Source organism: Parasteatoda tepidariorum, chromosome 6 (genome assembly GCF_982258835.1).
Source record: "Parasteatoda tepidariorum strain Cologne lab strain chromosome 6, Ptep-v5.0, whole genome shotgun sequence".
NCBI lineage: Eukaryota > Metazoa > Arthropoda > Arachnida > Araneae > Theridiidae > Parasteatoda > Parasteatoda tepidariorum.
Genome location: NC_141760.1, coordinates 96,651,519 through 96,666,523, shown reverse-complemented (window position 1 = coordinate 96,666,523; position 15,005 = coordinate 96,651,519). Strand labels below are relative to the sequence as shown.

At 27.2% G+C, this 15,005-nt stretch overlaps 1 protein-coding gene across 1 annotated transcript in view; it reads left to right on the top strand.

Annotated features, from left to right (window-relative positions):
• The first annotated feature begins 3,308 nt into the window (after positions 1-3,308).
• LOC107453392 (RYamide receptor) overlaps positions 3,309-15,005 on the top strand; it is a 46,188-nt gene continuing 34,491 nt past the window's right edge. Inside the window, exon 1 of the mRNA XM_016070212.4 lies at positions 3,309-3,477. The gene's annotated coding sequence lies outside the window, so the exon portion shown is untranslated. The remainder of the gene's footprint in view (positions 3,478-15,005) is intronic.

The following is a 15,005-nucleotide window of genomic DNA, read 5'->3' as shown; positions in this document are numbered from 1 at the left end:
ATCAGTCAATGAAAAATATTAGCACATGCGAAAAAATGCTTTATTTGTTAAGAGTAGAAAAAAAAAATTCTTACCAAAATTTATTTTGTATTAGAGATAGCAACAACCCTGTTTGTTTAAATTTTTGCTATATTTTAAAATAGCCCACAAGAATTATATAGAAGCTGCTTGGCCCTTGCAAAAAGATTATGTGTTTTAGAGGTAAAATTGAGGTGCTTTTATAAGGTGGTTCTGTGAAGTACAGAACTTGAAGAAGTACTATTTTAAGAAGTTTTTCTGTCAAGTACGAAATTAAACACCACATAGAATACCCACGAAAAGAAGAAAAGTTGTTTATTATTTATTTCATATGTTTTGACGAGGTTTGTAGTGAATGCAAACCACAACCTCACATCTCTCTGAAGTGATTTGCTTTTTTGTAATCTGGATAATGAATCCTGGATTGATAATGAATTACTAACCTGAAGTTAGGATTAGGATTATTACGTAAGGATTATTAACCCTAAATGATATTCTGACTTCCGGGTATTATTTATTATCTTAAGAAAAATGCACTCAATATGTTTTTAAGAGTTATACATGAAATATGTGTTGAAAGTTTCTGAAAAAGTTTAGTTCTTTATTATAAGAAATTTGTATAAATTAACTTCCTTTTTGAAGTTCGTTCATTCAACTATACAATCCAATGGATCTATAAAATAAAGATTTTGACACAAGATTTTGTAATTTAAATAGCGACTCAGAATGGATAAAATAATATTAATTTCCCCACCATTATACGCATGCAAAAACATTTTTTTAAACGAAAATATGAGAGAAAATTGTTTTACTTCAAAAAAATTAAGGAAACAGTGAATTATGAGTAATTAACAGTGTTTTATCATCTGTGATAGTAAAATGAACAAGAAAAATATTTAAAAAACGAATAATGACTAAATCTAACAATTTTATGGAAAACAAGCGTTTCAGAGATCAAGGCTAGTCAGGGGTTAATAAAACTGACCTACTACCAAAATTTGAGAAAAAAAAGAAGAAATCAAAATACTGACAGTTTTACAGAAATGCTGACCAATTTTAGAACAGAGTTAACGAATAAAAGCTACTAAAACTTTATTTCTTTGTGACTAATGTAAGTGTTTTGTAAAATTAGTGTGATCACAAACAAGTCTGTAGTTTTGTTCTAAGAAGGTTCATATTGGAATTATTGAAAGATATTTGGGAGTGAGAGAGTAACGTTTCAGGCGCCCTTTTCTTCTTACATGCTCTTTCAGAAAAAAAACATAGGAAATGTGATGTTTAGTAAACTATAGTTTTGTCAAAAATCTAAATGCATGTAAAATATTGAAATTCGTGTAGAGTGCTGCAAAAAACTGACCACATTGAAAAATGCTTGATTTAATGATTGGCTCTTTACGCTTAGGACTCAATTTTAATGCTTCTAGGGGGGTGACCTTAAATATGCTAATTAAAAATGCTAATTGAAAATTTTTTAGGCATAATTATAAAAATAGTTTAGTTACAATGCAAAAATTAACTTTTAGAAAATATTTAGTATTTTTTATTATATTATTTAAGAATGGTCGAAATAATTTTGATTTGTTAGGTAGAAAATTTTCTACATCATATTAAAGTATGTAGTTTTACTTGGAAAAATACAAAATTTGAGCGAAATTGATCGAATCGAGCGAAATCGAATTTTAAAAAAGTTGTATATTTAAAATTTGATTTCTCTGGAGCTGTTCAACCAATTTTGCTCAAATTTTGAATTTTGCTATGTAAAATTACATATTTTAATATGGTGTGAAGGATTATATACCTTACAATTCAAAGTTATATCGGCTGATATTAAAATTATATAAATAAGAGTAGGAAACTGATATTAATAAAAGTAAAAGCAAACATTAACGTTAGGGATTCAAAGTTTGAATCGCTATCCCGACAAAAATATGGGGATCCTATTTCTCAGATGGCGGCTATCCCCTATGATTTTGTTTTTATAAACGTCGTTGAACAGACGTCCCAATTTTTGAGTTTACGACTACTATTGTTCAACTCCGTAGCCTTGTAATTTTGAACCCAATCGAGAAGACAAGGGAACTCCTGGATTAAGTATTAGGAGAAATTTGCCTTCGTGGAGGACTTTTTGATGGAACTAACCCGCGTTGTATCCCAAACTAACCCGCATATCTGCTTTATAGTTGAGTTTACCTCTTCGAACCATTAAGAATGAGTCTTAGAACGCGAAGATCCGATCATTAGATCAAAAATTATTCAGTGTGGTCCATTTTTTTGGCTCATAATTTTTTTTATTAAAAGTTAAAAGATTCGACTAACCAAAAATTTAGAGCCAAAACTAAATAAATTAAATAATCAAAATTTACGTTCCACCGACACGCTCAAAAGTTTTGTAAAAAATAGCATACAAAAATTTTGGTAATTCAATTGCTCCTTAAATGTTTTTCCTAAAGAGAAACATTTTGAATATTAAAAAACATATGTCACAGAAATTTTTCTTTTAACAAAGCTTTAGTTCTTTGTCATGCTGATTTTTTGCACTATTTTTAGAATCATCAATGAGGGCGCTGACTGAATAGAAACAAAGTTTAATATCCATGAATAACTGTTACAAGAAATAGAATAAAAATTATTTGATTAAAAACTTTATTTCATCTGATGAGTAAGCCTTTGAAAAACAGACTTATAAATTTGAAAAAGAATATTTATTACGAAAAGCATTGAATTCCTTTCTTTAAAAAATAGCAAGATATTGATAAATATTTGTTTAAAACTCAGCGTTGTTCAACAATTTCCGTAATCATTTGCAAGATAAAAGAAAAAAACAACATAAATTGGCACATTTTACATATTTTCAATTCAACAAATTGCCTCAAAACATTGTGCCCATAAATTTTAATTACTCAATCTTCTTTGTATAAACAAGAATAAAAAAATAGTTTTAGAAGTTTATAATAAGTTCAAATGAAATGTTGGCAACATTTACAATATTCTAATTACATGAATATAACTTGGAAATTTTAATTTATACTGAAACAAAACTTTTAATTAAAAATGCAACGGAATTCGTTTTTTTATAGAAAATTTCACCGTCAAATTAATTATTATTTTTGTATCATGACTCATCTTTTGTTCTCAATGAAAGAAAACATTTTTTCGTTGTAGCAAAAAACAAACTCAAATGAATTCGAAGAGTTTGAGACGTTCTTTCGAAAATTAATTCTGCCCACGTAAGCGCATGTGCTGTCGTATAAAGAGAGTGACGGAGCACGAAAATGCACCAATCCAATTCCACTATCAGGAAAGATGAGAAGGAGTGAAAGGGGGTTCTCCAGATTTTCCTAAAACTTGGTCGAAGAACCTGGCAGAGAAGCAACAATTTAAAGTGGTGGTGCACGTTTATTTCATCGTTCAGCTCCATTTAGACTCGCCAAATGAAAATGAAATAAAGGAAAAAAATTGGTAAGCCATTTTACCCTGAAAGATTAAAGTTTTATTTTATATAATATAATAAATAAATAATATTATAACATAAAAAATTGCGGTTTTCATTAAAAAGTTTTGGTATTACTTTGGTATTGTCAAAATTTAAGGAAAAGAAAGCATTAAAAATTCAGATTGTTGGTGAAAATTAATGCTAAAATAGCATTTGCATCAGAGAAGCAATAATTTAGAGTGCTGGCTTAAGTTTGTTTCTTCCTTGAGCTCCAGTTTGACTAATTTAAAATGGAATAAAGAGAAAAAATGGTAAAGCATTTCTTTCCTGAGCGGATTAAGTAATATTTTATAATATAAAACTGATATTATTTTATTAAATGTGTGATTTTCATTTAAAAGTTAGTTCATGGAAATAGTTAGTTCCAAAAGTTAGTTCCAAATTAAAAGAAAAGAGAATTATAAAAAAGCTAGATTCAAGTGAAAAAGAATGCTAAAATAAACTAAAAGCCATTTAATAAATGATTAAATAACAAAATAACCAAGAAATAATAAATTTGAAATTGGTTAATTTAGGATTTATTAATTTAAAAATATTTATTAGTTTTAATGTTGAAACAAATAATTCCAAAATTTCTTTTATAAAGTTTGCTTGAAAATTTTAAACTGCCCCATTTAATTTCTTTATTTTAAATTATTTCTAGTAAATAATTTTCTCTTAATATTAAAAATAAATATTGCTTCAGAAAAGCTCGTAACACTGATAATATAGTATTAATAAGAATTATTAATGGTATTGTCAAAATTAAAAGAAAGGAAATTATTAAAAATTTAGATTAATGAGAAAAATAATGCCAGTATACGGTAAAAACTTCGTAATAAATAATTAAATTACAAAAGAACTATGAATTAATAAATTTGAAGTTGGTTATTATGAAATTTAATAAATTTTGTGAAGTTAAATAGTACTAAAATATATAGCGAAGCTCATAGTAATAAAAATTTTGCTTTAAAATTTTAAACTAGTGTATTGTGTTTTTTTATTTCAAATTATTCCTGGTAAATGCTTTCCTCTCGATATAAGACGAAAATTTTTCCAAATTATGTAAATGACTGCACATACATTCGTGAGATTGTTAATAATATATTGTTAAAAGGGGAAAAAATAGATAAGCAAGAAATATAATGAGTTACAAAGAACTATAATGACGTTTATTTATAAAATATTTATAGCATTCTTTTCTGAAAATAAGAGTACATTTCTTAATTTAATTAGATGAGTTAAATAAGATAGTACAACATAGATTTCAATGAAATATATATATTTTTTAGTCCACTTTTTAAATTGTTTATTTTTAATTATTTTTGTGATTACAGCATGAGCTCTTTATGCCTGTATAAGCCTTTTTGTTTATCAGCAAATTATGCGTTTAATTATATGCATTTTAAGAAGTTAACTAGTGATTAATTATATATAATTTATCGAAAAATTGGTTTTATTTTCTATCACTATTATTTGCATAGCTTTTTCGGCTTTTCCCCCCTATATATTAAGATAATCATTTTAAAATGTGTTTGAAAATATCACAAAGCAGTTTTCATATAATATCATTGAACTCAATTCAGTATTACAATACTTGCAATATTGATACATTTAAATCTTATATTAATATGAAAAGACCTTGTTTTTAAACAAATCATGAATGCTATAGCATATCTTTATAAGATCACTACTATTGTAATTACATTTTTCTATTTTTCGATTAATAATTCAAGAATTTTCAAAATTGCTTGTAATAGCTTTAATAGGTTATAAATTATATCAATATACTAATTCTATTCTAAAATTGTAAATGAAACAACAAATATGTCTTAAAATGCTTCATAAGATTTTTCTCATGAATATTTGTTATTGGTACAAACTTTACAGTTTTTTTTTCTCAAAATATTTCTTACACATATTTTTTTAAGAACTCATTATTTAAATCTTCATCAATTATAAAATAATCTTCTTGATTCAAATATTAAAATTTTTTTTCATTGTCCGCAGAGAAGAATTGAAAACTAAACTTGAGTTGGATAATTACTTTTCTTTTCATAATCAACATTTGTATCCTTTTTCAATTTCATCCTTTCACTTAAAAGTTGAAACTCGAAGTAAAATTTAATTAGCTAGTTCATTTGCAACCGAATTTAATGAATCATCACAATGAATTGATTTTTGGATTAAATATTTAGTAGAAGTTTTTAAATATAATTATTGAAATTCTAGAAATTGATTTTATAGAAATTAGATATTTATATAGTTTGTATTCAGAAAACTCAAATGATGTGCTACTGCTTACTCTTCAACAGTTTAAATACTTTTGAGGAGTAAATGAAACTGGAAAATTTAGAATACGTTTTCAATGAAGTAAGCATTAATAACCTTTAGAATATTAAAACGAAATAAAAATAGTAACGATTATTTTTTTTAATTCCGATATTTCAGCTGTTTTAAAAGCTCCAACTGTTTTTGTTCTATAACAGTTTATATAGCGGATTTACTTGTAAAAATTGAAAATTAATTTGATGTTTTTCTAAAATTATTTTTTTAAACTTAAGTTTTAATTTGCTTGATATAATACTCAATTAAAACAAAAATATAGACACATGAAAAATTAAAGTTATTTAATGAAATATGAAATATGTAAAAATAAATCTTGAATATTAAAGTTATAGCCTGCTAATATATGTATTTAGTAATTATATACTAAATATTCATTATCAATTTTATACTAAATATTCATTAGTTAAAAAAGTCTAATATATTTTAGAGATTTTCACATTAATTCACTACCTAGTGTTAACTTATTACGTGTTATTATGTGTTATGAAATTGAAACTTAATGGATTTTTTGTATTATGAAAAAAAAAATATGTTGTTGGTATATTATCTCTATCTCTATTACTTCTATTACCTCTTATCTGATTTTCAAGAAAATAGTTTCTTCAATGGAGATGGTGTTTCGGAGATTGTGATAAGGTTTTGAAAGAAACAGTCAACCTTTTCTTAAAATTTGCACATAAAAATACTAACTTTGGGAGTTATATTTAAGATTGAATACAAACTAATTTTAAACCACATTATAGTTAGAATTAACTTCATCAGATTTAAAGTAAAAACAGCGCAATATCCAATTTCAGCTGCTTATAGAATTTTAATTGTTTAATTTTTAATGTTTAAATTGTACTGTTAAATAAATAAATACATTCAAAATTGAGATAATGTTCTCTTGAAACTTCCTTTTCACATCAAACGTAGGTAGTAACCAGGTGATATCCATAGCTAACAAAACAAAATAGCTATTTTTGATGATACTGGCTGGACAATTGCACTTTTGTATTAAATGTCATTTTCGTATTGTAATATAAATATCATTTTTGTATTGTAAGGGACATTTCTATTTTACTCTTACCTATTGAGGTGCAAGAGCTATTGTGAAGGATATTTTAGTCTTATTCTTGTGTATTCACAATAATGGAATTAAAAAAATTTTTTTAAATACATTTTCAACTTATTCTTACATGTTAAATGCAGAAACAAACGCTAGTGTGAAGGGCAATGCTGTATTGAAAAGGGCATTATTATTTATCAAATTACGGTAAAAAGTACCGGCATTCAGAATGCTAGTACTGTTTACCTTCAAATTCATTTTTATCGGAACATGTTACGGAACAAAAAATCTGATTTATCGTACTTTTATAGTAATAATTCCCATTCCATTCCATCATTGAATGACTCGAATTAAATAAATATTACTTCAAAAATTACGGTAAAATATTTTACGGTAAAATAAGGATTTTTATTTTTATAAATCCAAAATACTTTATACCATATTTTGATAAGGAATATTTTATGGTATAGCACCATAAACTATAATTGTAATATTAATTAATAAATAATTGCAATATTTCATTTTAAATTATGGTTAATTCTTTAGCAAATGTATTTAAAAGTAAGCTTCAATTTGCATTTTCAATTTAGGAATACATTTTAAACAATAGTATTTAAGTAATAGTATACATTTTAAACAATAGTACATTTTAAACAATAATTGCAAATAAAAATAATTATAAATTCAATGTGTCTCAAGAACAAGTAATTATCAATTTTGTTATAAAATATTTAAACAATTTCCTTCGACAATTTCAAATGATAAAAGCTGATTATATCTCTAATTTAAAATCGCTTAATTATACGTTATCAGGACTGAACTATACGAAGAAATTCACGAAAAAATTACTTTCATCTTTGGCTAGGATGATTGAGTAAATTCAAAATAACTCTTTTTTGAGACGTTGAAAATTTTGAATACTGAAAATCAGTTGCTAGTAATGCATTTGAAACAAGAAATGGCCACGAATGTCGAACATTATTAAATTTGTGAAATGATTAATTTAAAAATTTTATTTTAGGGAGATATACTATGCTGAAAATATTTATCAAACTAATTATAATTACTGTGCAACTCATAAATTATTTTTTACACTGTGAGAGGTTCTGGATCAAATTACGGTAAAGGTTAGCGACACTCAGGATGCCGTAAAATCCATTTTTAACCAAGCACGTTACGATATATATTCTAATTCTGTATACTATAATCTTATATACAGTAATTTTTTACTGTAATAATTACCGTCAAATCACTGAATCGCTGTAACTAAATAAATTCTTCTGTAAAAATTACTGTATAATATTTTACGGATAATGCACCCAAAGTGCTGGTACTTTATACTGTAATTCGTTTCAGAAGTTTTGCATTGTAATAATGATTATTGTCAGAACAGAATATGTTCTATAACAGACATTTAAAATTGTAATAAGAAAACAGTTATGAAAATATACTTCCTAAGATATCATTCATTTAAGTTAATGATTTTTTTTAATTAAGTTAAAAGCATCATCAATAGCAACTTTTTTCGGTTATCAAATTTTGCCGATTAACTAAGGTTGAACTGTAAAAAAGTTGATTATAACACATTTATTAAATTAATTGTTAGAGTAAATGTTTTGATACTTAAATATGAAATGAAAAAAGAACAATAGTGACAATAATGAATTATGATATCGATAAAAATTGATTTGATATAAATGTTGCAACACACAGCACATACAACGCTCACCATGCAAAACATTTACGTACACAACAGATTATTCAATATCTATCAGTATCAATATGTATCAATTATCTATCACAACCAATATTTATCAATTATCTGTCAGTATCAACATCTATCAAATATCTCTAAGTATCAATATCTCTCAATTATTTATCATTACCAATATCTATCAATATTATATAATATTTATCAGTTATTCAATATCTATAAAATGGGAACATTGTTCAATCCAATATATTTATTTAATTGCAAGCTTAAATTTATATTCTGCCCAGGCTATTGACTCACGAATTTATTCTCAAAACAATAGTAGACACTAAAAGATAGAATTAGGTCAAAACATTACGCAACCAGATTGCTTTACACCGGAATGAGACAAGTATTATCGCTTACAATGTCAACTTGTCTACTTCGTAATTTAATGCCGCAACTGTTTGTTGTCAAAAAGTCGCTTTTACATTTAGTTGAAATATATAACCGAGAATCGCGAAGATTATAATTAAGAACAAGGGAATAGGAATGAGTTTTCAAATAAGTATACCATTAAACACCTTATAGAGTTCTAACCTTCAAGCTTTGAAAAATACTGCCATAATATATAATGCTTTACTAAAATAAAATTTAAAATGAATATCTATGTAGAAATAAAGAAAACATAAAGTAACATATATGCTTTACCGTTTATTTTAAAGCATTATTTATATATAAGGGCATTTTCCTTACAACGTTTAATATTTATAGTTTGTAAGTGAATGATAAAATAAGAGCTCATTTAATCATTTGATAAAAAAACTAAAGAAAAACAGAAATCAAAAATTTGATAAGCAAATTTAAGAAAAACTAAAAGCGGTAAAAATGTAAGATTTACTGCTTTCTGCTTGCGAAACTTTTTTATTTGATTATGTTTTTAAATAAGTTACACAGTTCTTCAACAGAGGGCAATGATAACTTCACAGAAAATCACTAACTTCATAGTATATCAGTAAACCCATAGTATTACAACATTGAACACGGAGGAAATTGACCATTAACCATAATCGCTTACAATGTCAACTAGAATACTTCGTAATTTAATGCCGTAACTGTTTGTTGTCAAAAAGTCGCTTTTACATTTAGTTGAAATATATAACCGAGAATCGTGAAGATTATAATTAAGAACAAGGGAATAGGAATGAGTTTTCAAATAAGTATACCATTAAACACCTTATAGAGTTCTAACCTTCAAGCTTTGAAAAATACTTCCATAACATATAATGCTTTACTAAAATAAAATTTAAAATGAATATCTATGAAGAAATAAAGAAAACATTAAATAACATATATGCTTTACCGTTTATTTTTAAGCATTATTTATATATAAGGGCGTTTTCCTTTTAACGTTTAATATTTATAGTTTGTAAGTGAATGATAAAATAAGAGCTCATTTAATCATTTGATAAAAAAACTAAAGAAAAACAGAAATCAAAAATTTGATAAACAAATTTAAGAAACACAAAAAGCGGTAAAAATGTAAGATTTGCTGCTTTCTGTTTGCGAAACTTTTTTATTTGATTATGTTTTTAAATAAGTTGCGCAGTTCTTCAACAGAGGGCAATGATAACTTCACAGAAAATCACTAACTTCATAGTATATCAGTAAGCCCATAGTATTACAACATTGAACAACGAAGAAAATGGACCATTAACCTTTTTTTTCTCAAATATTAATTTTAAACTCAACTTTAGTACTTTTACACTGCTGCATAATTATGCTAATGAAAATCGTTTTAGCTAATTGCAATTAAATTTACAAAGAAATACTTATAAAAAAATTAAATGGTGGTTTTGGTTAATATTTCAAAAAACCAGTATTTCCTTTAATCATTATTAAAAATCATATTAAGGCAGTTTCTTTCTAACACTTATCCTAACAAAATTTGGTAACAAATATCCTAAAAAGTATTTAACATTTGAAAAACTAATTAATAAAAAACTGAACAAGATGGAACTGAACAGTTTGCTTCTTTCTGTTCAGGAAGCAATATTTTTCTAAGCATATTTCTAAATAAGTTACACAATTCATTAACATATATCAGTAGCAATAAAAAAACTTTAAAATGGTGTTTATATAGTAATCATTTTTAGAGTAAAAGTTAGGTGCAGTCTGCGGTCAAAGGTAACAAATGGCCTTGCAAATATTCAATTTGCAATGGTCTGAAATGCACCGGAAAACATTATTTCGTACAGTTTTCTCAATCAGAGCCATCTTAGTACGAACTTTAAATTTTATTCTGAAATCTGCCCCAAAACACTGGTTACTCAGCAGAATTCAGCAATGTCACTTTGGATTTTAAATTTTGATACAACCATAAGATTTTCTAAGAATCATTTTCCTTTTTGTCCTTAAAATAAAAGAGTTTAAGATAGAGGAAATGAGATTTCAAAGCGGACACCATTTACGAGTTTTCATTTTTTAATCACGATTTTCAAGAAAAAAATTTCTTTAATTCTACTCCCTCATTGTTTAGAAATAATTCTTTTAATTTGACTTTTATTTGTATCGGGTTAAGTATAGCCGGTTTTAAGAGCAGTATTTGATTTCTCCGCATTTGATCGTTCTTTCAAGTCTTCAAAAATTTCTTTTCTTCCCAAAAAAATAAAACACTGAAGCTAAAAGTAATTACAAATAGCAAATAATTTAATTAAAATATTGGAAAATATATAAAAGGGAAATTGGTTGCATAGTTTAAAAAGCATAGATTATAAATCATAGATTATAAAAAATTGTGAACACACATTCGCGGAAAAACGGGGTTAAGTTACGGTTACAGAATATCTTTAAAAAAAAATCGACATTTAAACAATTAATTCGAACACCATATTTAATCTACACTTAATTCCAAAGAAATTCAGTAATCAATAATTGCAAAGAAAGTCAATTTTTGGAGAACTTCAGGAAAATGCCTATTTAAAATCCAAAGAAGCTATTTTTCAATAACAAACACATACAATTATCTAGTTTCACCTAAATTCAGTGAATATGAGATTAATTTTATACATTACACATAAAAGAAAGACCTAATTTACTCTAATTTTTAACAATGGTACTTAATTTTTACTTAATATCTTATAATACTTCATAATATTTATTTTTGACATTTGGTGATTAATCAAGTAAAATTTGAGAAAATAATATCTTTTGCTTGAGATACAAAGTTGATATTTACGTAAGTTCATCACGAACAAAGTCGATTAATATTAAAGATGCATGCTCTAAGAAAAATTCTTGTCTCGATACATAAACTATTAATTTTCTTTAAATGGCTTTTGGCAGCAAAATTATACATCACGCCGTTACTTGAGCAATTAAATATTAAAAAAATTGTTTACGCAAATATATGCTTGCCGATTTTAAGTTCAAGTTTGACACAAAATGTGTTCCCGCTTTCATTCATAACATAAGGAAGATAAATATCATTTGAATGAATATATAGCAAAACGCATTTAACGAAGGATGTAAAATGAATAATAGATAAACATCGATTTAGAAATAATGTTTTTCAAGGTAATCATTCTTTATAGCCAAATCTATGATAAATAGCCATGGACGTGATTAAAAAATAATCTTACATATAACATTTATTTAATTTTATTTGTTTTTATTTATTTGTTTGAATTTGAAAAGAACCGTGGTTCTCAAGCGATAAGGGAGGCCTCCCAACGAGGTGCCCAGGTTCAAACCCCATCAATGACTGGTTGATATGAGTTCTGAACTCGGCTCGCACCAACAACAGTGCAACCGAAAAATGTGCCATGTGAAAGAGGAATCATAGGTTAGAGTTTCTTTTCTGTTGGGCTAACCAATGGAAGTATTCGTGATTTTTCTCTCTGTGTAACACAAATTCTGGTTAGTTCCATCAAAAATTCCTCTAAGAAGGAGTGTTTCTCCTATCGTTTGATCCAGATGTTCCCTTTTCTTCTGGGTTGAGTTCAAAATTACAAGGCCATGGAGTTGAATATTGATAGTCGTTGAGGGGAACTATAAATCGACTACGTCATCCTTCATCTATCAAAAGGTACCTCATGATGGAATCAGGTTAACATGTCTTATATACTAGTGAATTGGTATTTAATATTTCTAGTGGTATTTACGCCACATCGTAAACTCAGAATTAAATCAGCTGTTCAACGCTGGTTAAAAAATAAAAATAAAATTTAGCTGAATTAAATCTCCATAGAATGTAATGATGAATCAAACTTTCAGACCTTTCACGAAACCGTTTTTTATGAGCACATTTGGTGAAAAAGTTTATATCACGTGTGTGAATTTGATAACTCGTTAAGCATTTGTTTAGAAACCATGCTAAGGAACAGTTTGATTCGGATATGGACTCTTTGAAAAAGGGAGATTGCTCTTATATTTTATCAAACGCTTCATACTTTCATACCGATATCTGGTGTGCGTTTAAATGCTACATATTTTAGATATATTTTTAGTACACAAACAGATCCTTCCTGATTTGCTTGTATTTAATTCCGATTAGCTGTATTACCTTTAATTCTTCATATAAACCTATCTTTTTCGATTATTTGCATCGTCTTTTCTCACATTTATATCATTGATACTTTATTTTAGATTTCGAGGGCATCGCGGGAGTAACACATCACTTCAGTGAAAACAAAAACTGTAGATGTAGAATAATGGTGGTCATCAATTTCATCCCAGTTCAATCTTGCGAAAAATTCCTGGTGCTGATTCTGCCATATTTTTTTAACAACTGGGAATGCTTTTATTGCTCACGATGACCTCTAAATATTGTTAAGTGAAAATAGTGGGGATAATGTACTTTTATTCTTACAATACTTCCATGCACATATTTAACATAAAATATTAAAACTTCACATAAATTTTTAAGATTGGTGCTGACAAGCAAATAAGCATGTTTTCTTTCTCAGCTTCTGTATACTGTACAAGAGACATGCTGGTGCAATTCTTTTTCAAGGGGGTGTAAAAATATCACCAAAATGATATTAACACCGGTGATAATTAATTTTATTTTGTAACCGTGGTCGAACAATCGACCCAAATTTGTGTTTACGACTACTAATGTTCAACCCAGTAGCTTTGTAATTTTGAACTCAGTCTAGAGTACAAGGGGACTCCTAGATCAAAAATTGGGGGAAATTTGCCTTCGGATTTGCTTATTTGATGGAAGTAACGGGCATTTTATTTTGGGTTACGCGGAGAGGAAAACCACGAAAACCTCCCATGATTAGTTTGACGGCAAGAGGACCCATACCCATGATCCTTCCACCAGTGAGAATATTTTACGTCAGCACTGTGGTCGGTGCGAGCCGGAATTCATATCGACCAGTCTTCACTAGAATTCGAACTCGGTTCACGTCATTGAATTTCGAACGCTCTATCTCCTGAGCCTTCTTGGCTAGGGGATAGGGCGTTTGTAGTACTACTACGCTAATAGGTACTACTGGTATTGTGGTTATAGGTACCTGATATACCAATATATGTATTATAGTAACAGGCATTTTACGGCCCACCGCCAAAATAATAATACTGAAACTTATATAAATCAAAGTTGTATAATATTCTATACCCCTTCGTATATAATTTTTAGGTTGCAAATGGATTCATAGTATTATACGAACTTAGTTTTGAAACGATTGCCCTTCTTTATGAAAAGCTAGATTAAAATACGTTATTATTCAATGCTCGATAAACACAAACTATGAGAAATGGGGAACACAGGTAGAGGGATGTTTATTTGTCTAGCATAACTATTCAACAATCTATCTATGTCTATTGATGAAGTTACAACAATCTATCTATTCCAGTCCTCGAATAAATTGACAATTTCATTAAACAGCATGGTTGAAGTAGATTGAAGATGGTTGGAGATGACTGGAGATGGTTGAAGTAGTAGGCAACCAGAGAAAACTAATAGTGTTCATTATGACATTGTTTTATTGTCTTTACAATAATTTTCTTTTTTAATTCTTTACAACAACAAAAAAATACATTTTATGACATGATTAGTTTATTTTCATATATTTGCTTGCCTAATTTTGGAAATGTCGTCAGATTGAAACGTATTAAAGGGAATAAAAAAAAATTAACGTTAAATCAACTTAGCTATTTATTCAGATTATTTAGTTTTTAAAGTTTCTCGTTTGATTCTTCTGAGCTATAATCCAGTTTCTGCTTAAAACTTTTATTTGTATTGAGTTTTTATTTTTTAAGAATTTTAAAATAAAAGTTTCTTTTTTCGATTTAAAAATGTAAAAACAAAATATGTTTGGAAACAAACATTTTTCTGCGATTTGTAATCAAATGTGTTTTTATGCAATCTCCTAAAATTCCAGTCCTGTTCTTTGTACCCCTGAATGTATGTTTGT